This window comes from Lipophrys pholis, assembly GCF_963383615.2.
Source record: "Lipophrys pholis genome assembly, chromosome: 4".
NCBI lineage: Eukaryota > Metazoa > Chordata > Actinopteri > Blenniiformes > Blenniidae > Lipophrys > Lipophrys pholis.
Genome location: NC_137637.1, coordinates 34067581 through 34092107, shown reverse-complemented (window position 1 = coordinate 34092107; position 24527 = coordinate 34067581). Strand labels below are relative to the sequence as shown.

Below are 24527 nucleotides of genomic sequence, written 5' to 3'. Positions count from 1 at the left end.
ACCAAAATGAAAATATATATATATTATGGCAGGACATTTTTAAGTAAATCCTTAATTCAGATCCCATCCACACCAAGAAACAAGAGGGAGTGTGACAGTTGAGCTTTCTTTATATCTTCATCCATATATATTTATATATTTGATAAAGTCTGCTTCAACAGTTTGCAAGGTCATCCTGGAGCCCGGCACTGCGCCCTCTACCGGGCGGCTCCGGCCCGCGGGCCACACGTTTGACAGCACTGATGTAATGTATTGTGAGCGCGGGACGCGGGAAGCAGGATCCAAATGGATTGGCAGGGATTCCGACCAATGAGCGTCCGGGATCCGGCTGCAGTCGGGTTCTGACGGACCAATCACGGACCTGCCTGGAGCCAGCGGGGCGGGGCTTAGTCGCAGCGCGTGGTCGCCGTGTCAGAATCCGGAGGCGCTTCACACTGTGAGGAAGGAAGAGGAGCAGTTCGCCCAAGGTAGGAGCGTTTCAGGTCGTTTTCACTGACGCGCGCTATAGACAGACGCTTCTGTTGCTCTCGAGCTCGTTCTGTCCTCCTGCGGCGTGTTGACAGAACAGTCCTTAATGACGGTTAACCAGCTCCGTATCGAAATGTAACCCGCCACGTTCCGACCAGCGTCTCAGACTGACCCGTTCATATCAGAAGATGATTTAAAACATCTCGAGATAAATGTCCCGGGTGAGGTCGATCCCGCTCCGCGCTCAGGCTCCAGACGAGCGTCCGTCTTCTTTTGAAGCGGGAGTCTGCAGATGTGAGGCGACATGGAGACGTCAGCTCCAGAAGCTGCATCCAGCAGCCGCAGTCAGTCAGTCAGTCTGGGCTCACGGTGCTGCAGAGGCCAGGTCCAGTCCTCCATCAGCCCTCCGTCAGTCCTCCGTCAACCCTCCGTCAGTCCTCTAATCAATCCTCCGTCAACCCTCCATCAGTCCTCTATCAATCCTCCGTCAGTCCTCCATCATTCCTCAGTCAGTCCTCCGTCAACCCTCCGTCAATCCTCCATCAGTTCGCCATCAGTCCTCTGTCAGTTCTCCATCATTCCTTAATCGGTCCTCCATCAGTTCTCTGTCAGTCCTCCACCAATCCTCCATCGGTCCTCCATCAGTCCTCTGTCAATACTCCATCAACCCTCCATCAGTCCTCAATCGGTGCTCCATCAGTTCTCTGTCAGTCCTCCACCAATCCTCCATCGGTCCTCCATCAGTCCTCTGTCAATACTCCATCAACCCTCCATCAGTCCTCAATCGGTCCTCCATCAGTTCTCTGTCAGTCTTCCACCAATCCTCCGTAAATCCTCCTTCAACCCTCCATCAGTCCTCCGTCAACCCTCTGTCAGTCCTCCGTCAACCCTCCGTCAACCTTCCATCAATCCTCCATCAACCCTTCGTCAGTCCTCCGTCAACCCTCCATTTGTCCTCCGTCAACACTCCGTCAGACTTCCATCCAACCTCCGTCAGTCCTCCATCAATCCTCCGTCAGTCCTCAATCAGTTCTCCGTCAGTCCTCCATCAGTCCACCAGCATTGCAGTCACATTAAATAAACATCTCATGCATGTGTTAAAGCCAAAATGAGCACAGTTACATCATCGGGGATTTTGTTTCAAGCCGACTTTCTTCTCTTCCAGTCAGGATTCGTATTCAAACGAGACACTTTAACTAAATGAGTAAAGAATCACTGGTTCATCAGGAGCAGCTACGCCTCTGATGCCGAGGATTTCTCCTCATAAAATCACTGCTGTTTCTGATTTATTTACGACGGATCACAATGTCTATTTTAAGAGTAGCAGATATATATTACAGGATCCAACCTGAGATCGTGACACTGCAGTAAAAACGAGTTGCCCTATTGGCATTAAAGATACGAATGCTGAAGGACGACGCAACTATGGAAAGTGATAAGGCACACTTTTATTATGATCAGCCAGAAGAGAAACCCTGGCTGAGAGAATTTCAGGATTTTCAGCTGATTTGCTTTAAAGTTCTCCTGTCCTCCAGATGTTCTCCTCCTCCTCCTGTTCTCCTCCTCCTCCAGATGTTCTCCTCCTCCTCCTGTTCTCCTCCTCCTCCTGTTCATCTCCTCCTCCTGTTCTCCTCCTCCTCCTGTTCATCTCCTCCTCCTGTTCTCCTCCTCCTCCTGTTCCTCCTCCTCCTCCTGTCCTCCTCCTCCTCCTGTTCTCCTCCTCCTCCTGTTCATCTCCTCCTCCTGTTCTCCTCCTCCTCCTGTTCCTCCTCCTCCTCCTGTTCTCCTCCTCCTCCTGTTCACCTCCACCTCCTCCTCCTCCTGTTCTCCTCCTCCTCCAGATGTTCTCCTCCTCCTCCTGTTCTCCTCCTCCTCCTGTTCATCTCCTCCTCCTGTTCTCCTCCTCCTCCTGTTCATCTCCTCCTCCTGTTCTCCTCCTCCTCCTGTTCCTCCTCTTCACCTCCTCCTCCTCCTCCTCCTCCTGTCCTCCTCCTCCTCCTGTTCACCTCCACCTCCTCCTCCTCCTGTTCTCCTCCTCCTCCAGATGTTCTCCTCCTCCTCCTGTTCATCTCCTCCTCCAGATGTTCTCCTCCTCCTCCTGTTCATCTCCTCCTCCTGTTCTCCTCCTCCTCCTGTTCATCTCCTCCTCCTGTTCTCCTCCTCCTCCTGTTCCTCCTCTTCACCTCCTCCTCCTCCTCCTCCTCCTGTTCACCTCCACCTCCTCCTCCTCCTCCTGTTCTCCTCCTCCTCCTGTTCACCTCCACCTCCTCCTCCTCCTCCTCCTCCTCCTCCTCCTGTCCTCCGCCTCCTCCTGTTCTCCTCCTCCTCCTGTTCATCTCCTCCTCCTGTTCTCCTCCTCCTCCTGTTCTCCTCCTCCTCCTGGTCTGGTCGCTCCAGAAACCTTCAGTATTCTAAGTTTCCAGCTCCTCCTTGATTTTCCTCATTTGAATATTGGATCATAGGAGCTGCATTCAGAATCTGCTGTGTCTGTGTGAGCTGGACTGGCTCCGCCCACACATGCCCATCTTGGGAGGAGGAGGAAGTACTTCCTCTCGTGGTGCCATGTGCCACAGCAGAGCTGCCTAATTGAGGGAGGAGTCAAAGGGAGGGCCTACCTTGACTGGGATTGGCTAAACCCCCGATGACACTATATAGGGTTTGATTTCTGATTGGCTGGTTGGAGCAACACACTTTTTAAAACCTGAAACAAGCCAGGGACCGAGAGGACAGACTGTCTTCACTTCTGGGACGTCAGTCCAGGTATGGGGACGAGTAGTACTGCTGGAGAACCTTTAGGAAGTGGATTTAGCAGAATTTAAAATAAATAGAAAATGTAATAGTCAGATTATTATAATTTTTTTTTTTAAATCGCTGCAAATTCAAAACCATTTAGGAGGTGGCAACGGTGGTTTTTTGGACATTCAACTGTAGTTTGCATATGAAGGATCTCCAAAAAGAACATTTCATTCAATCATGTTTGAATTTTTGTGAAAATACGACACTTTTCTATGTTTTACTCATAATTTTCACAAAGACTCTGGTTCATTATAGATTAATAGGCGTTTTTCCCCCCTCAGCCCCCCCCCTGTAAGATCAATACGGGCTCCATGTGGGTCATAGTATCATGGCTGTGTCGTGACATACTGATCCGTCTTCATATAGTATATATACATATATGTATATAAGTATATATGATCAGTTTTGTTCTTCGTTAAACGTCGATGCAACAGTTTGTTGGATGCAGTAGGTCTGTGGAGCCAGGTTTAACCTTGTGGTCGTGGATACACAACATACTGCAAAATGTCACCGTCATCACAACATCAACATTTGTATTATACATTAAGAACTGCATGGATTGAAGTACATCGTGTTTTCCTGCTCTACATGTTGCTCTACCTGGTCAGGCAGGTAGTGCAGCAGATTAAAAAGAGAGAGAGCACTGTTATCTGGAAGTACAAATCCCAATATACTGGTGTTTATCGTCAGTGGTGAAATCATCATGGTAGTACTCGGCAGCTCGTCTTTACAGAATATCACGAGTGACAGCAGGACGAAGGTGTTGGTCGGGTCAGCACTGCGGTCCTCGGACCTCCGGGGGGAAATCCTCGTCGTTCCAAAGTCACAGAGAACGCCCACCGCACACTCGCTGAAATATTAACGAGTGTTCACACATAAATAATCCAGTCGCTTCTGTTTCTATTTTATATTCTGTTCATACACAAATCACTAACCGCGTTCAGTGTTTCTTATTGAAGAGTGCCGACGGCGGCATTTTGTAACACGAGATGAACTTCAAACCGAAAACCACAGCCATTGACAGGAGGCCGGTGGAGATCGCGCCCTGGTGTGCACTGGTGCGCCGGAATCAGGAGGAAGCTGAGGTGTTATCTTCACCTCTTTCACTTCACAGAGACAGGAAACGCAACACAAGCCGTCTTCTGCTAGACCGCATGTTCAATTGCGAGGAAACGGCCTCTTGTGCCACTTTGAGTCGGCAGCCGTTCTTCACGGAGCACGCACCACCACCGCACAGGCAGTTTGAGGTCACCGCGTGTAAGAGCAGCTAAAGTAAAGGCTTTTTATTTATTTATTTCTTTATTTCTTTATTTCTTTATTTCTTGTTTACATCTGCCATTGTACGGCCAGACAAAAGTGAGCCAGAAAAGACTGAGGCTGTGTTCCCATTCCGGCGCGTCACGGGAGATTTGTTCACTGTTAAAGTCGCATCACATCAAAATCCAAATCATCCCAATCACCACGGTACACCTGTGTGTGTGTGTGTGTGTGTGTGTGTGTGTGTGTGTGTGTGTGTGTGTGTGTGTGTGTGTGTGTGTGTGTGTGTGTGTGTGTGTGTGTGTGTGTGTGTGTGTGTGTGTGTGTGTGTGTGTGTGTGTGTGTGTGTGTGTTTAGGCTTGCGGCCACGGCTGCGCCCGTTGAGCGCCGACTCTCCGTACGCCTCGACCGATTGTGGTTTATTTCGGTTTTTGGCAAAACGAAGAACCGGATGTGTCCCAGGTCCCCGGGAGGACGGACAAACGCCGTTGCCTAAATATCTGGTCTTGGTGACGGCGGTAAAGCCGCCTCATTAATGCGGCGTCTCTCCGTCGGATATTTCTGGAACGTTAACATTTTGCACTGTTGCACATAACATGTTAGAATTATTCTGCTTGAGCTGCTGTACAGTAAAGAGCTGCAGGCCTGACTCCATATTTCTGGACGGGGCAGAGGAGGGTGGGATGGGGGTGGGGTGGGGGGTGGGGGGGGGGGGGTGAAGTCACTGTGACTGACTCATTGGTTTAGCTAATGATGCAATTAGAGCGCTGCACTTTGCCGCCCCTGATTAGATCCCTGACTCGCACTGGCCTGAAGACAATAAAGACGGAATTTGCTCGCCTGAGTGCTTTTTACAGATTTCACAAACTAGTACGGTGATTTTATCAGATCAGCTTTTTTATTTATTTCTTTATTTATTTTCCTGGACAGGTTTGACCCTGGTTCTTCACCCGCCGTGGAATCAAAATATCATTTATTGGGCCTGGATGATAAAGTCAGTAACTCTCCTAACTTTTGGATTAGATGTGTTGTGTTGAATGTGTCGGAGCCAAACATTGTGTTTAGGTTGGGCTGGCAAAAATTCTATTCAATCGATTTATCAACAAGATTTTCATTTTGCAAATTGAAGTATTTTTTCCTCCCCACAGTTTTTCATCCGTCCCGGCGTTGCGCTCTACCAATCCTTGTGGGTTTCCTGTTGCACTTTTGCTTAAACCTGCTAAAAGCTTGAATTTGTTTAATGACTGAGCCGCTTTTACTTTTGATTTTGGGATGTTTTGGCATGCAGAGTTTCAAAAGTTGAGGCGACGGATTTGCTATTTGCATCGTGTCAACGGAGAAGCTCAATCGCCTCTCAGCTGTCATACAGCCACCTGCCACTAGTCGGTGCTACAGAGCCATAAGGCCCTACAGTAGACTGCAGCGAGCACCGCTCGTCGCTCGCAGGCCGTCATGACATCGTTTACCCAGAGACACTGATGCTTACCTGGCTTTATTTATTTATTAATTTAATTCCTTTTCAAACATACAGGAAGTTGCGTCGCGGTCGTTTTGAACTTTGAACGGTTTTCATCTGCCGACATGCAGCCGGTCTCCAGTGAAGCCCCAGTTTACAAGAGTAAAAATACAAGCAGACTTCAGGCTGAGTCGTCGTCGTAAACAAAAACAAAAACAACCCCCCCGCAGGGCTTCTTTCTGTCGTGTTTCCACCGACACACAACAAACAAACACGCGCTCCATACTGTAACCAGACATCATTTCCAACTGGGCTTCATGCTGGGACAGCGTATAGTGTGGTTCCTCACAGCTTGGCACACACACACACACACACACACACACACACACACACACACACACACACACACACACACACACACACACACACACACACACACACACACACACACACACACACACACACACACACACACACACACACACACACACACACACACACACACACACACACAGTGGTTATTACTATAACCATTTATAAACATGGAGCAGTTAGTTATTAGTAAGGTTATTTGTGGGAATGCTGATTAATTAAATACTATAATACATTTTGACCCAATTAAATGACTCTGGGGGGGTTTTGTTTCCCAGTGACATGGTTTGAAATCTTACCCTGCTGGTATCTGGAAATGTGAAGTACAGGTTGAACTTGTGTCCTTTTATTTTTAGAAGAGATTATGACAAGGTCATTGCACAGACAGCCGAGACTTTTTATCTGGAACAGTTTCAAATGCGGAGGTTAATGAGAAATGCTGAACTGAGCAGCTCTTGAGTTGCACGTTTTTTTTTTTTTTTTTCTTAATTAGTGCTTCCCGAACAAAGAAGATTTCAAGGCCATGCGAGGACAAATGTGCAAGCTACAAATAATAGTAGTTTGCTGGCGTATTCAGACGCTTGAAATAGATAAAATTCCTTTTTATTGAGAATTCATCTGAGTCATGTGGATGCTGCTTCCTGCAGGTTGTTTGATTTGTCCTCAGGTACAATCACATGTAGCTGACTGACTGACTGACTGACTGGAAGGATGTTTTTTCTTCTTGTGTACGTTACTAAATGTGAGCAAATACACAAGAGTACTTTGACTGAAGTTTTCCCACCTTCATTTGGTTGGGTTTGCTCTCTCCCGGACAGCATCGCGCAATTACAGCAGCTGCTCGTCTGGGGGCGCTATCGCCCAAATCCAACACCGACAGGAGAGGAAGAAAAGCAGGATGGAGTTGAAACGCGGCTCATCGATCGGTCGAGACCGACAGTCTCGTGATATTTTCTTTAAAAAGCGATAACTTGATGTATAGTTTCATGTTTTGCTTCATGCTGAATGCAAGCGGCCGTGTGCTGATTCCATTTTCTAGCCATTCACACGAGGCCTGCTACAAACCATTATTTTGATAGTCGACTGATCGTGACTCGCCGACTAATCGTGACTAGTCGACTAATCGTGGCCGCCCTAATTCACACGCCATTGTTCTGTGTTGTCAGCTCCACCCATCTGCACCGTCTCGTCTCAGGACCGCTCGGCTTCTTTGTGTCACACAAAGGGACTGAAGCAGGATCCATTTCTCTCCTCGACCTTGAAGCACATGGGAGGAAATCAGCTTCTGAAATGACACTCTTACACATTTGTAAGAAATGTTCATGTCTTATTGTTGGTGGAAAGAACTTAGACATGGTCGTACCAGCAGAACTTTGCACTGAAAGAAAGTTGGTTTGAAAGCCTCATCTCCGTCGTACCAGGGACTCGTACCAGGACTGTCTGCTGGTCCAGGAGCTTTCATGGTGCAGTGTTGAACCCTTTCAGGTGATCTGGGACAGCTGGAGCTTTTATACAGGGTTTTTCCTGGTGTAGTGGTTTGCACTGTCAGCTCACAGTGAGAAGGTCTCCTTTTGTACGAGTGAAGTTTCTGATTGTAGGACGACTCGTCCATGGATGAGATTTCAGAATTTCTTTGAGAAAAGAAATCCTGTACAATATACGTTTACGTATTATTTCTAATTGATATTTTATATGATTTTCATATATTTACTATATGTCCATATATATTTAGTATAATGGTAAACAAATTGAACAAGTACATGTAAATATATTTTAGGAATTGATGAAGAGCTCGGTTGGAAGCCGCATATTAATATCCTGAAGTCAAAATATGCAAAAAGAAATATTGGCATAATGGGTAAAATCCTATCCGTATTGGATCAAAATCCTCAACCTATTATATAACTCCCTCATTCTTCCATATCTTAGTTATGGGGTGGAAATATGGGGAAATAATTATAAAACAAACATTGATTCAGACTGTGGATTGTGGAACATTGATGTTTTTGTTTTACTTCAGACCATTCCACTCATAAATCAAGCTGATTTTTATTGTGCTCAAACAAATCTATATTATATATCTATTTCTATATCTATATCTATATGTTTTTGTGTCAAATATACTTTGAAATCCAGTTCATCAAATCGTTAATGCTGAAGAACGTAGTTGTGGACGAGATGTCCAGGGTTGCAGTTTTGTGGCTGAGTTGTGCCTCCACTGAGTTTTCTCAGGGTGATCTGGTTTCCTCCCACAGTCTTAAAAACATGCATTTTAAGCTGATTGGTGTCTGTGAAATTTCCAGTAAATTGGAAGGTGTGTGTTTGTCTGCCCGGCTTTTCCAGGGTGTCTCCTGCCAGTGTCCATATTCAGCTGAGGTTGACTCAACCTGTGGCTCAGTTTGATTTACTGTCAACGCCATGCGTACTGGAGATGTACAATAACTGCAGCGATGGAAATGAAAGCGGGAAACCAGCCGAGGAGTTGTTGATGCTTGGTTAGGATGATCACATGAAAGTTAAAACCTTGACAGGCACAGTTTATGGCTTGGTTTGGAGGGACCATAAACCAATCCTAACTCCTGTGAGATGATCATTTTGTTTACCTAATGCTTAATGCTCTGCTCTGTGTGGTGATCCCAGTGAGACCGGGCAGACGCTCGGACTAAAAGCCTAATGGCCTCCTCCTCAGCAATACCCGACGGATCCCAGACTCTTCTCAGTATGGGACTGAACAAATAACCAAGTGCATTCAAACTGTTGCGCTAAGCGCTATTTATAGAAATACTAACTGGCGAGGCTGTGTGGGTCTGTAGGAGGAAGCAGTCGTTTTAAAGTCTTTTTAAAAACTTAAAATTGTATTAAATTGTGCTGCAATGTCAAAAGTATACCTACATTTATTTTTTAAGTTATCAAAGGTTGATGCCAGTTGAGGATAGTTGATCGACCCATGAAACAATTCGTCCGTTAAAATATAATTAACCTCATCGTTACTAGATGGATAATAATCAGCTATGAAATCGAATCAAACTAAAAACAGACAAGAAAGGATTGAAAATAAAAACAGTTGCTCATTAAAGTTGTTTCTATATATAAAATCTGTGTATTTTCTACAAATCAAGGACAAGCGCATCAGCAACCTATAGTTAAAGTAAAGTAATATAAGAAACGTTCTTTATATGATGAACCTTCGGTGGCTGTAAGAATCTGTCAGGCTTTTCCGCTCCACATGGATCCATGTCAGTCCTTCTTTATCTCCAGAAAGCATTTTCCACGTTTGGCACCGTAGGAAAAAGCTCCACCGTTTGAAAGAAGTCCCTCTGTTTTGCTCTAAAGAACATCTTTGTCGTCCTGCAGACGTTTGATGAAATACTTAATCCTCAGTCACAAAAGGAACACTTCTCTTTAAAAGCAATTTATGGAGACTTCTTGAAATCTTTCGACAAAATAATGTAAATAAATAAAAAACCCATAGGATGATTGATTTCTTGATTCAGCTGCAGAGTCTCAGTGCATGTTTAGATGTTGTATTATATTTTGGGATTATGTGCACCTCTATGACCTTGCGTGTAATCTGAAGTGGACTAGTCATCGGAAGCACAGGGATTATTTCATGGTCGGGATGTAGGCAACTAATTCTCTTCTCTACTGAACAAGATTTAATCAAAGAATAGAGAATAAAAGGTGCTGGTGACCTGTCCAGGGCGCACGCTGCCCTTACCCATAGTTAGCTGGTATTAGTCTCGGCACTCCGACCCTGAACAGGATCAAACTGGAGAACTGATGATGGTGAAAAGAGGAGTGCATTCAGTACAATAAAAACATTTTCAATTGGCTTCATCGGGCCTTTAAATAGAAAGATTAAAATCCCATAAAGGATGGATAATGTCCTTGACAGTGTTAGTACTCTCATTTAGCCACTTTTTACCTCCTGTCTTTTTGATGCAGAAGCTTTGAAGAATCTACAGTATTTTATGATTTAAAGTCTGATGAATTAGTTGAGGGCCCTTCTTTGGAATATTAGAAAAACACTGCTTTTTGTTTTTTAAGAGCAGATAACTTAAGCTGTCCTGATAACGAACCTGCAGATTGGCTCTGGGCTGGTTGGGCTGGGATGATCATTCCCTACACCCTACACTACTGCGTTAAAAAAGAGGAATGTTTGCTAATGTTTTGGTGGATTTACATTTTAATGTGGCCACAACCACTTCTGGGGGATCGAGTCTCCCGTCTGTCTTGTCGTGGGAAGGTGTACGTTAACATTAAGCCGCCCAGCTGGCTGTAAGGAGGTCAAACACTGAAGCACCTGGCGTGATGACAGGAGCGTTGCCCCTCCCTCATGCAGCTGCCGGGCAAAGATTTAGAGCATCACATGGAGACCCCCTGCTGGCTGCGCCTGGCGAGCACAGCACAGACCCAGCTCTCCCGCCGTTCGGCGTGAACAAGGAGTTCTGGGTACATTCTGGAAATCCATGTTTGCACATGCTCATGGAGTCCGTGGGCTCTGTGGCCGAGTTCAAGGTCACGCCGATTTGCTTGGCGACCTCTCGTTGCTAGCAGCAGATCGTAATGGTTTGAAAGTTCTTCTGTTATGGGGCAAGCTGCAGCCACCGTTTGGCTCGTAGACTCGTGCGTCGCATCACCAGTGGAGAGCAGCTCGCCGCGGAGCTGTGGTCTGGCTGGAAGCAGAAGCTGGAGATGCCGTGACTGGGCCTGGGCGCCGAGAAAAGGCCAAGGACATTGGTGCGCAACAGTGGATCTGTAGCTGTGCCCTCGGGCTCACGGCAATGCAAACACACACACGGGATGAGGGGAGATCCATTAACACAAATCTGAAAGAAGTGGGTCTCAACTTCACACTGGAAAAGATGAAACTACAAATGGAACATAAACCGTTGGTATTTCTTGGTTGCGCGTCCTTCCTCTTCCTGTGCCTCTTATTCCAACTTGAAGCGACCGGGGCATTGGAGGCAGGAGGCAGGGTACCTGGTACCTGGTACCTGGTACCTGGTACCTGGTACCTCAGACACAGACCGTTATACATTCATCCCTACTCATCACCAATTAGCCCCAAATGCATTGTCTTTGGTCTGTGTGATGGAACCAAATTACCTCGAGAAACTCCTGTACTCACAGGGAGAACATGCAAACACAGCAAGGAGGAAGTCAAAAGAACATCGTCCATCCATCCATCCATCCATCCATCCATCCATCCATCCATCCATCCATCCATCCATCCATCCATCCATCCATCCATCCATCCACCTCTCTGCACTCCTGCATCATCTCCTTTCTCTGTTTGGAGTAAGAGCAGTATGTCAAACCTCCCTCTCCGCGTTTTGAGAGCGGTGGTTTTATAGTGCATTGATTTGCGTGATCATTACTTTCTAGCCAGCGCTATCGGCAAGGCGGGGTCCGTTCCCGGGATCTGCAGCCCTGCACATCGACTTTCACAATTCGAACTGTGTTGAGAGTGAAAGAGGAAGCTCAATGCATCCAATGGCCAAGCGGATGAGATGTGCAGTAGTACATATCATCGCAGGTTATTGATTCTTGCAGCACAGTAATCCTCTAACTTAACCCCTCCTTGTATGAGCGCGAGGCGTGATCAGGGTGCTGCTTGACGTTTGGTTCCAGGGACCTGTACTGGACCTCTATGTTACCTTATCTATAGCTTGTAACCTCTTCCTTTCTGGGCAGCATGTTCTTCCGGTTCATTGGTTTAAGTCCAGTCTCTGAGGCTGCAGATCTTCATGGTTAATTCAGTTGTTTTTTTAGCTTAAATCTGATTTAAATAATGTTTTAATGAGAGATGTGTTATCCTGTGCAGCATGCCATGTCTGCAGACGTGAATATGGATACCTTGCCAGAGTGTGTTCGATCGGCGCCGTCATAAGACTCAATGCTAAAGAGTTGAAGACGATTGCACAATAAGAGAGCACACATTTCAACAAATGACTTTGGCGGCGTAGCGGCTGCTTGCCTGTTGCTTCAGTGCGATCTTGCTGCATGTCAAGGCAACTGATCACTTCAAGGATAAAAAAAAAAATCTGATGAAATGAGAAAAGACTGTTCAGGTGGCGTTGAGGATTGGATCTCGGTGGAACAAAGAGCCGTAGTGTCACGTATGAAAGTTAGAAGAAAAAAAAAACATTTTAACTGTTCAGAATGTCACGAAAAGAAAGAATCAGATGTGAGTCACATTTGGGCAAACAAGTTGCGTTTGGGGCATTTTTACCTGCTTTGTGAAAATAAAGGCACATAAAGCTGCTAAAACACCCTTCTCTTTACTATGACTATTTACAGAATGCACGCTTACTCAAATGCTGACAGTGCAAAGGGAAGGTGTGTGTGTGTGTGTGTGTGTGTGTGTGTGTGTGTGTGTGTGTGTGTGTGTGTGTGTGTGTGTGTGTGTGTGTGTGTGTGTGTGTGTGTGTGTGTGTGTGTGTGTGTGGAGCAAAGAGGGAGGGGCATTTCCTTTAACTCATCTGCTGGTCTCAGTGACTCCACACGTTTATCCAGTCTCCTCATCTCTTTCTTCTTTTCCTCCGTCTCTTGTCCTTGTTCCATCTGTTTGGTGTCACTTTTTCTTTTTCTCCTCCTGTCTCATCTTCTCGTGTCAGACGTCCACGCTCATCTCACTCGGGCACATAATCTCGGTCACACAGGATCTCGCATTCACCCCTCACTCCTCCTCCCTCTCCGCCGTTTTCCTGCTCAATCTCCTGGATTTTTTTTTTTTTTTTTTGGGGGGTGCTTCTTCTCCTCCATCGCAGCTTCTGTGGCTTCTGCGTTTGACTCCCCGGTTCGGCTCACTGCGTCAGGAACCGGCAGCAGACCGAGGTGGGTGTTTTAAGAGCATCGTCGCTGGGTTTTCAGACAGGCTACATGTCTTTGGCATCGCTCTCTCCCTCTCTCACTCCTCTGCTCTCCTCTCCTTTCACTTCGTTCCGTCACCGAGAGTCAAGATGATCACCCTCGTCTGTTCCTACAGGGGAACAAGTGCCACGCTATCTGTATGCAGCAGCGTTTGACGTTATCTCCCGCTGCGCTAAGCGAGGTAGCGTGTCTTACCTTTGGATCTGTGACTGTGTCATAGCTGCCAATACGGCTGATAGTGCAGCTGCTGCTGCATTGAAAACAGTCTTTGCATACCTTATTATCCTGTCATGTTTTTCCCCCTCTTTCTCTCTTCGGTCTGTACTCCCATTACTCTCCTTTGTCTGAATGCCTGTCATGTTTTATGCATGCTCTGTCCTTTAGAATTCATGGCAACGACTTGGCCATGCTCTTAGGATTTATAAAGAACTCTTCCCCCAAAATAGTCGGGGCGGAAGACTTTGGTGCAGGCTCGCGCCAATACACATGAACACACGCGCATTTTACGCAGGAGGTTCGATTCCTGTTCACCTTACCTGCCCTGCCGCCGCTGCTGCAGTTCCATCTGTTGCAGTCGCTACAGCGAGCAGCACCCCGAAGCAGAGCTCAAAGTGTTCCTGGCAGCGTTGTGATATGTGTGTTGCTGAGAGGCTGAGACCGTCATTTAAACGTGTGCTTCTGTGTGGCTGATTGTTGAGGGCCAGTATCTCTGCACGCCCTTGCCTGTGTACGCTCATACATGTCGGCGTGTTTGTGTTGCTCTCTTGTGTACAGCATGTGAGCTGGCTTTGCCTGTGGGCTCCGGTCCAAGAAGAAAGCACAGGAGAGGCAGGCTGCAGGGGCTCGGTTTGGTGCAGTAAGCTGTTGAATGCTCCCTGTCCTGCAGAAAAACGTCCTTTCACCGGGGTCCAGTGTCTCTATTGCAGAAAAACAGGTTTTCTTTGTACCTGCGGTCAGTTTGTCCATGGCTGGAACCAGTGACCCAGCTTTTCATTCTGACAAAAAAAACTTGTATAGTTTTAGTTTAGTGACTCGCGTGTGACTGCGTAGCAGAAAAAAAGGCTTTAACAGTATTCTGTGGTGAGCTTGTGTTTTAGGAGAAGCTGTAGAATTTACAACTTTAAGCAGGATCAGTGTGTCATATACACTGACGGCTCTGAGAGAGATTTAGTGTCAATTGGAGACTTTTTAAACAAAGACATCTCTTCTCCTCTGACGACGTTGTCGTCGTTCTGGATCTACGCCACACTGATTGAAGTGAAATGATGTGAACAGTTACGGCATCAGGAAAGGCGTTGCACCACAGATCAGTCAGCTTGTGTGTGTTCAGAGTGTTTTAGGCTTGTATGTCCGTTATTTCTGTACGTTCACATGCCCCCCCCCCCCCCCCCCCCCCCCCCCCAAAAAAAAAAGATAATGAATTAGGGTTAGGTTTAGGGATCTGCTCATGGATTTCCACAGAGAAATTGAATTGGAGCAGTGCAAGGTGTTCTGCAGCCCACCCTGATCTGGAACCGCTGATCTACAAGGGCTGAGAGGAGCTCGAAACAAAAGAGGTCTGCTGACTGCCGACCATAAACTGTGAAATTTGGTTTAGTTTATTTGTACTGATAGAGAGAGACACTTGCAATTAAAGAGACGAGTCGTGCGTGTAAAGGTGCTGACTGAATGTTTTAGCACCTGGAAGAAATTCATGAGTCAGCACATTTTCAATTAAAACACACCAGAGCTACAGTTTGTTTCAGTAGCAAGACTGCGAAGTATTCATGTGGAAATCACATTGCAGATTCTGCTATGCTGACCAAAGCCAGTTTATTCAAAAGTTTTAAAAGCCTTCTAATAACTATTTTTGATTTAAAAAGGCTTATCCTTGTACATCACCAACCCCTGGATAGAGGAACAACTTCTGTTCAGAAAACTCACAAAGGCAAGAAGTTTTACTGTTTCATACCAACACACGGCAGCTGGACAACAAAGTTTATTTGTTTGACCGCCCGTCCTAACAGTCTGTACTCGACTCCTCTTCACCCATGACCCAACCATAGTCTGTCACTCCTTACAAGTGTTCCCGGGGCGGCGTTATTCCTTCCTGACTAATTCAAGAGGCAAAGGCAGCGTCCCTCTTCCTCAACTCTGACACACAGCCACACAGCTTTTTCAATGATGTATCGATGAAAGGTACATTAATGGTCAAGTCACTAACTCAAGATCTGTTTCCAATTGAATTTCAAAAAATTTCTTTTTCCCAAAATGCCCTTTGATGGACAAACCTGGCAGAACTCAGTTTTGCAGACTTTGAATGGAATTCACACAGATCACAAATGCTGTTTGAAAAGATGTGCCTATCCTCTGTCAGAGAAACGATCCGTTTTAGAATCAAATCAATAAAAAGGCCAAATTTAATATGCGGCAGGATGAATGTGGACTGATCTGTGTGGTACAGTGGATGAAATCATGTAATCGGTAAAGAAACGATGGGATGAAACTGGTGTTGGCGTAGTATCTGTCGACCGCCTTCCGATGGTGTTGGTGGTTCCTGTTAAATACGGCATTTATTTGTTTAAAACAATTTAAAAAAGGGGGGGGGAGTTCATTTGTTGAGTCCAAAAACAAATGCAAACATCATAATTATTTCCGACGATCTCGCCTAAAAGGTGTGACCATCACTAACCTAGAATGGATTGGGAAAAAGACTGATCAAGAAAGAATAACCACCGACTCTTTCCAGAGGAAAAGGTTGAAAATAAAACAAAAATCCAAAACAGATCAAAGTCAATTAGGGAATCAGTTGAATTTTTAGTCTATTTCAGTCTTTTCTACGTCTGTCCTTGTGCTTCATCAGAAGGGCCGAAACAAATGAGGGATACGTTCAAGATTCAAGATTCATTTTATTGTCATTCTACTTTTCAGTACAACGAAATTACATCAAGCACAGATGGAAAGAAGAAGACAACATTGGGAGAGGGAGGAGAAAAAAAGAAGTCACATTGCAGACAGTACTCCTTAGAGTAAAGTCTGGAATATAAGAAAAAAACACCTCAGCACATTTAGCATGTTTTGTAGCACCCTGGGTACAGTCTCTGGTCTCCAGCGAGTTTAAATCCAAATCTGTGGCCATTTCTTTATTTTAGCGTCCCCTCAGGGCGCCCAGCTTCTCCAAGTTGGAATCCATTCCATGCAAACGTCCAGAAGTGGCATCCTGCCTGCTTCTGAGTTCGTTTATCGTATGAGTCTGAGTGTTCAGAGCCCCGTTCAGTCCTTCAGTGATCACTGACATCCTTCCCAATGCAGCTGCCAGCATTTTGTCAACTTTGCGATAGGTTAGGTAGCTGCTCGCTCCAGTCAGCAGCATACCTAATATCATAAATCCAAATATGTAGACGTCTTCCACGTCCTCCACGGAAAAAATCGACAGGCACACTAACCTCCACGTCGACCAGTTGTCGAGAGTGTACCCGGCAAAATGAGTTCCGGCAGGACATGTGGGCTCTCCTATGCCCGCTTTTCCAGTGAAGAAGATTTTGTGTGACATTTCAGAGAGTTGGAAATGTGACTTTTTAACTCGACGTGATCTCTAATGGAGCTCTGTAACACAGCTCGGTCTGCTGGAAGCTCCACTGGGTGGGTTTTTCTTTTTGTTTTTTTTCCCAGAACCTGAGCTCAGTAATCATTCAGCGGTTAAGATTTACCGGCCTGTTTGGCATCATTAGCCCTGTTTTGGCTCTCCCAAGGGTTGTCATACTCTCACGGACACACATGCTCAAATGCACACGCAAACACACAGTACATTACTAAATATATCACACATTTGTTCAGCAGTCGTTTCCTTTTTTTTGTACTCTAGTTTATCTCAGGACAGGAGATAACAGATTCTGTTTGCATTGGTCTTCTTTTGTTTCTTCCAAAGGTGAAACAGCGGTGGTCGTTTTGAAGGTTTTTTATCTGGGCTCTTTGGGTGTGAATCTTCTTGGTAGTGTGTGGCAGTGGTGACTCAGGACTTGGAGAGAAAAAAAAAAAGTTGTGAATCAAAAAATGACTATTTGCTGATCTTGTTGGTGGAACCATCTGGTGGAGCACATTCGTTTTTAGTCACGGCGAGCGGCGGGTTCTTTTTCAGATGCCTAGCTGACTGGTTTTCAATTAAATAACACCACAAACATGAATCTGGTAAACTAGTAGTTTACCTGTGTACTGGCTGTTTTCTTCAGAAATCTGATTATAGACACTTTTGCGATCTATTGGTAGACGGCGATCAATGTATTGGTTATCCCTGAAGTAGAGTATGTCATGGCATGTATCTGGGTTTAAGATCAGAAAACTGATTCTTTTTATTCATTGTTTCACGAACAACAAGAGATCATCTATAAACAACTGCAGACAAGTGTTTGCTCTTCCCATCTGTCTTTGTCGTTTCGCCAAAAATATTTCAAGTGAACAGTTAGCCCCTGGCTACGCAACTTTACAATCAAATAATAAGATTTAGTGGATCAAGAATCAATAATCACTCATACAGAGGACCTTTGGTAATAAAGGAGACAATAATAGAGGATATATCAGCAGGAAATGAAGAGTAAAAGTACTATAGTTTTTATGGAAACTTAGAATTAGATGGTTTTCTTTGGCTTCTAATTAAATGCCGTAATAAATACCATTCGTCAACAGATGTTACTTGCGGATTTGTTGGGTTTTCGTGGTTTAGTCGATAACAATATTGCAAGTGAGAAAATGGTACGGGTATATATGCTCTTGTCCAAGTTCTTTCTTCGTATAAATAAAAATGCGATACAGCATATCGTTACGAGAACAACAGAACCTGGTTCACAGAGGGAATACTGCAGAAGAGCTTGACACCGAATAGAAACTTCTACATTGTGTGAAAACATTAAAGTGCTTTTATGGAACTTTTTCTTTCTTTCACATTTGGGATCCCAACCAAAACAAACAATTCCTCCAAGATCAGAAATTCATTATTTTGCTCTTTACCATTAAAACAAAAATGTCATACATTCCCAATTGAATCATTTTGCTTTGATCGTTGAACGATCGCACTATTTTAACAAGGGAGCTCTTGAGTTGCCTTAAACCTCGAGCTCATTAAAAATCACTAATTTCACAAGTGGAACGCTGCCGTCTCAGTTTAGACACACAAACGTAGCTTAGTTCCAGTTGGAGAAGATCAGCCTAATGTGATTACTGAGAGCAAAGTCTCTGGCGTCTGCTGGTCATTTCATCCGCTGCAGATCCGACCATCCATTGCACCAAAATAGAAAGTTTTCCCACACATCGCCGGCTGATGTGTTGATGGGCAATAAAATAGCTCAACTTGGAGCTTTAAGTGTGATTAAAGTAGTTGGAATGAAAACAGTCACCAGCAATAGAAACTGTACCATAACACAGTAGAATTTATTTAATTTTTGGTTATATTGACTGATAAACATATTGGTTTGTGAATATTGCAGAGGGTTAAATACTTTGGTTGCACAATGCAAAGCAAATAGTATGTGTAACATTACCATCAGCCTTCTCATTGTTTTTGACTCGCTAAAAATAGCTCCACTCATTGAACGCACCTCTGCTCTTCTCGCCTCTCGGTTTGTTGGCGTTCTCTGATTCTAAAGGAGACTGGGAGGCTTGCCTCTGGTTTTGAGAGTGGAAATCTTCCATGAGCCTGTGAAGAAGTGACCTAGTATCTGCATGTTGCCTCTCGCTGTGCACAAACATCTCAGGCCAATAGTTCCCTGCACATTTTCACACATCAACGCTACTTTTAGATCTTAGCGGTCGCTGTTGACCGACTGTTCCTCCTCTGGAGGGTTCTCCAATGACCCATGATCTGAAAGAGAATTACGATCGCCGTAGATTAGGGTGATATCTTTTGTTTTTGCAGGGGTTTCAGTAGTGTGTGTGTGTGTGTGTGTGTGTGTGTGTGTGTGTGTGTGTGTGTGTGCCACTTGAACATGACGCACTGCAGTGTGTGTGTACAGTTTCCCTGATCAGCATCATTGCAGGTGTGAATAATGGCTCGCTGCTGATGTGGTGTGTTTGCCGGTGTGACTTTTGAGTCTCCGTTGTTTGTGACGACTGAGTTATTGGGGTCACGTCTATATTCACTGCAAATACTTGAGATTGATTGGAAAGCCTCAGTCTCAACCGTGTGGGATTTTTCTGTGATGATTTTTGACTGCCGCCTTGGTAAACCTCCTGCTCTGTGCTGCCTGCTCTGCATACTGATCACTGTTTGTCTCTCATATTTGGCTGTCAGTTTATTCAAGGGCAGCATGACTTTACATTCAGTCCCTTTATGGGGAATTACGGCTGTTGCTTCTTCCTGTATGTATCCTTCACATAAGCTTGAGGCCTGCAAATAGACCAGCTACCAACGACAATAGGCAGTGGTCTGTCTCCATTAGTGAGCCTATGGGGACAGATTAGTTCAATGGTTGGGAGGACTCTAAGGCGTTTTTAATTTGGCTCATACATGACAAGAATGACAAGGATGAGTGGGCATGAATCTTAACTAATAGGATCAGGAACAAATTAGCTCCACGCACGTTCACACAAGCACAAGAATTCCATCGATATTCAAAAAAATACTAAAACAAATGAATAAAAGTGCATCTGGCCTGTTGTGTGTCTGTTAAAGAGCAGATGTAAAGGTGACAGGAGTCAAATCCAGACAAATAACATGACAAGGAGACCGGCCTGCTAATGGGGGATATGTGTTATCTGTTTCCACCTAATGAACATACTTATCAGAAAACCTCCAGAGTGCCATCGGTTTGCCTTAGTGAAAGATTGCAGCGCCCCCTGTGGTTTAACAAAATATAGCAGTGAAGAGAACTCCTAGCACACACACCCATTCGCATTGACATTCAAAATCAGGAGCCTTCTAAATATGTTAACAGGAAGGTTTCTGGATTTAGTATAGGTTCTGGAAAGTTTTTATATATTTACAATTTTCAAAATCCCAAAGTACACACAACCTCATGACGCCACTGGAAGTGCTCGGACCCCAAATTGAGAAACTGCCTTAAAAATATATATATTATATATATATAAATATATTCTTTATCTAATCTAAAATCTTATCCAAAAGAAAAGTGTGGCAGGTGATATTCTTTTCTTTCCTGATCAGTATCTCTTAGGAGAGCTAATATAAATTTGTAAGTGAGATGAAACGCTGACTACAGAATGATGATGTCTGCCTTTCTGAATGAACGCAGGCAGAGGAAGGATGCGTGCGAAAGCTTTTGGATCATCACTTAGTCACGTTTTAGGGTGAAAGGCTGGTAATCTGAAATCTGCGAGCAGCGACGGTGTCACATGGGCCGATCATTTTTGAAAGCGTGTCATTCAAACATTCCTATCGCACCAGATTGGCCCGATCAAGGTAAAATTACAATTGGAGCTGAGGAGGTGGTGGAACCCCGGTACTGAGCCCATCTCGGTCCGTGTTCATGGTACCATGTCATGCTTCACCTTCTCTGCTGGTGTCTCCCGGAGCAGACGGTGAACAAGAAGAATGTTTCTTCAGTGTTTAAGTATCTGAAGAAATGCAAATAATTCTATTAGTGTAGTTGACAAATCAACACGGATGAGCTTCCGGTTAAAGCTGCTTGTGGGCAGGGTTGCCAGATCTGAGTGAAAGTTTCCAGCCCAAACAGATAAAACCTTCCCAACTGCTGTAGAAATCTATGGAGCACAAACACTTTCCACAAAAACTGCAATCATGCCACCAAACATTGTTTTAAAGTGAGACTTTATTAACTAAAAACTACCAATACCTTTATAGTTTCAGAATAAATCAACAGCTGGTAAATGGTTTGTTGAAATGCTTCAGGTTCTTATCGGGGTATGTAACAGCAGCTATTTTGTTGGTGAATCTTTTCTGAAAATCCAATGTCGTGAAGAGCATCCCAAAGTTTAGATTTAGTTTCCCTCCAGACCAACGTGTTCAAATCAAGCCCAGCTTGCCGTGGCTTCCATCACAAAATAAATGTTCCATCTGTCGTCCGCGGCGTCATGGATAAAGACGCTGTGTTTCTGGAAGGGCTGTTCAGCAGAGGTCCAGGTGTAAATTAGACTTTAGGTGTTCGTTTTTCCACAATATCTGGTTGAAACATTTGTTTATCTCTTCAATCACAAATATACAACGGGATGTCCATTCGACGTAAGATGACCTCAGCCTCTTCTTCAGCAGGAGGAACAACGTGTTCTGTCAGATCGAGGTCTTTCTCTGTGGTCGCCTGTCAAGATGACTCCCCTCTTGTCCCTGAAGGTCCCTCTGGTTGCTCTTCTTCCTGCTCAATGATATAATATGGTCCAATGACCCTGGAGCACAGGATCCTCCTCTCTTCACGTCTGTCAGTCATCATCAATAGACGCCAGTAAGGCATCCATAACAGGCATTACTATGTTTGACAGATGAGAATGTAAGCTTTGGGTCGTGAGCTGCCGCTGTCTTTCTCTGCGCTTTTGTCTTTTCATCATTTTGATGGATTTGGCAGATTCTGTTTTTACTGCTCTTTTGTATGTTTTTGTGAACTGTAACCAGATTCTTAGCAAATCATTTTTGACATGACATATTGTGCAGTCGAACTGAACAAAAAAAGGATGATGAATTCATTGAAATTCTAAAATACTGCCCCACCCTCATCAGTTCTTGTCATTTAAAACTTGACCAGAGCCGTTTCTTAAGAAGTGTTGTAGGAGTCGTCTTTGTTAGGCAGCAGTAGAGAAAGCCTGAGCTGCACACTTTCCTTTTGGGTTTATTGCAGAAGTGAAGCCACTTTCTAACAGGAATTCACTCCACACTTGTGACACTCAGCTCGTGGTGTGACAGCGACTTGTGTCTTAGCACTCGTCTGCTGTGTGATACTTTCACAATGATGCAAACTCTTAAGGTCAGGATCATTTGAATCTAAGATTTCCCTTCCCACTTCCGTTTCACCTTAAAAAGCCGCTGTAGTGTTTGTTCTTTTTGGTACACAGCAGCTTCACGTTGGCCTCCGCAATAGTTTTAGGCTCTGAGTCACTAAGTTGCTGTCTGACTTGAATGTTGCTGCACATTTTATGTTTGACACAGCAGTCAGCGTCCTCCTGACGGCTACTGGGGGAAGTTTGACATAAACTGTACCGCTGTTTAGTTTGGTAAACTTTGTCCTGAGGTAAGTAGCCAATGAGAGATTCCCTCATTTCGCAGTAATGTGTGTGTAAGCAAAAGGATTTAGTCGATGTTTATTCAATTCTAAGTGGACAAATGTAAGAATATTTTTTCCACCCTTCTTAACAGACTAAGCAGAACGCCGTCGCTCTCTCCATTCGGCCGCCGCCATTAATATGTTGTATTACAGCTTGGAAGCTTTCAGAAAGGTAGAAGATGTTCTACCCTGAGCTTTGTCCTTTGTCACTCTTATCTGTGTACGTAGTTTGATTGTGTACTACGTGAGAATAACAGAATGTGACTGAGCTGCAACAGTATCGGTATCTTACCTTCAATAAAAGATATATTATTATTGAGAGTCCTAGTTTTTCTATATGGAACCTCTGTATGAGACCAGCACTGTTCCTCGAGCCCCAAACTGCCCAAAATCACAAAGCTCATACTAGTTTTAACAACGGAGGGACTCAACGTTGTGTCTTTCCAATGAAACCTTGTGAGTGTTTGATGAGATTTACCTGCTTAATTGTTTTGAGACGCATCTCTTCTCCTTCTTAGCATCAGCATCCATTTCTTTGTTATCCTTCAGACTTGCCAATCGCTTGAATACAGTTTGGTTTTCGTTTATGCGACATCAATAGGAGGTTCTCTTGCTAAGCGTCCTCATTGTGCCTGAGCTTCATGTTGTGTTCATTGTTGTGCAAATGGGAACATTGAAGTGCATGTGGCATGCTCACTGTGCGCCATGCCTTCAGGAAAGTACTCCTTAGCAGGAGAACAGGTACGCAGTGGAAGGTTTGTGTCGGCTGTAATGCAGATGTTTCCACACTCACACAGATAGTCTTCATCCTGTCAGCAAGTTGTGTCGTTGCCATTTCCTTCTTTAAATAAAGTTGTAAATCATCTTGGCCTAGTGTGTTTCAGATCCTGACAGAGCTTCCTCTGCGATTCCCACCCTTGATGTCACCGCCGACACAGACCGAAGCTCAACACATAATCCAAGCTAAAATTAAGCTTGACTCTTCTCTCCGAGTGTTAAAGTGGAAACCATTACTCTGAAGGTGTTTTGGGGAGTTTTGAGGGCAGCTGGTATCGACTCTTCAGTAAATCTACATTGCCACAGGATGATCACCAAATTCAATAAAATGTAAGAATAAAGTGCTCAACACTCAAATCTTACAGTTGCTTTGATGGAAACTCTTGTATTTATCAGAAAAAACAGTTTTATTAATAATCACCTCAAGTGTTTTAGTGGTGGAACATATTTAATATATGTCCTAGTCAGATTTGCAGTATTCTTGAGCTCAGCTGATTATTTTCTGACGGCTGCTATAAGCTGTAAGCTGAAAACTGTAACTTCAACTTGTAATATCTGCAATTCTAGTGTTTCAACAGTCCATTTATCTACCAAACAAATATCCCACAGCGTATGGGGACTTAGGAGAAAGCGGCTACACGAAACAACAAACTCAATCAAGGAAATAGAAAAGTGATTTTTCTTTTGACGTCTATTAAAGCCTTTCAATCCACAAATTCCTACTGCGACGTCCCTATTTAATAGTTTTGTGTAGCTGTAGATTTCATTCTTGGGATTGAGGTGAGAATCAAAGGTGCTTGTGCAGAATACGCCTTGTTTTGTCGGTTCCTAGTGTCGTGGCAGAGGTACAAGAAGCGACCTCTTAAAGCCGGTTGAGAGACAGATGGACACTGTTGGAAGCAGAGCGGCAGCACAGTAAACACAGAAACAGAGACTTGGATGGGAAAAGATAGAAACATGAAACACAACACGTTGTTCTTTATACCCCTTTCAGGATAAACTGAAGTAATTAAAAGAAGGAGGAGGTAAAGAACAACGTGGCGCCAATTATTTCTGTGTCCTGCAGGATTGTCGAATAAACACGCTAGAAAATATGTATATTTTTAAGTTGAATGCATCCACTTTTAGAAATGAAATCCTTGGATCAGAAATCTGAGCTTTATAGTCCCTCTAATATAGTTTCATTGTATAGCGTTAGTATTCATGATGATTGGAGCACACACAGAAAAGACCAACATCTTTCTAACCACATAGACTTGAGGAGCACAGGACTGCTGAAGTCATTTAGAAGTGAATGGCCCATATTGACAGATTTCTAACTACAT

The 24527-nt window shown here is 44.4% G+C and overlaps 1 protein-coding gene across 1 annotated transcript in view; it reads left to right on the top strand.

Annotated features, from left to right (window-relative positions):
* Positions 1-440: 440 nt before the first annotated feature.
* kcnab2a (potassium voltage-gated channel subfamily A regulatory beta subunit 2a) overlaps positions 441-24527 on the top strand; it is a gene marked incomplete at its 5' end in the record, with an annotated part of 103558 nt that continues 79471 nt past the window's right edge. The window contains one exon of the mRNA XM_080461836.1: positions 441-467. The remainder of the gene's footprint in view (positions 468-24527) is intronic.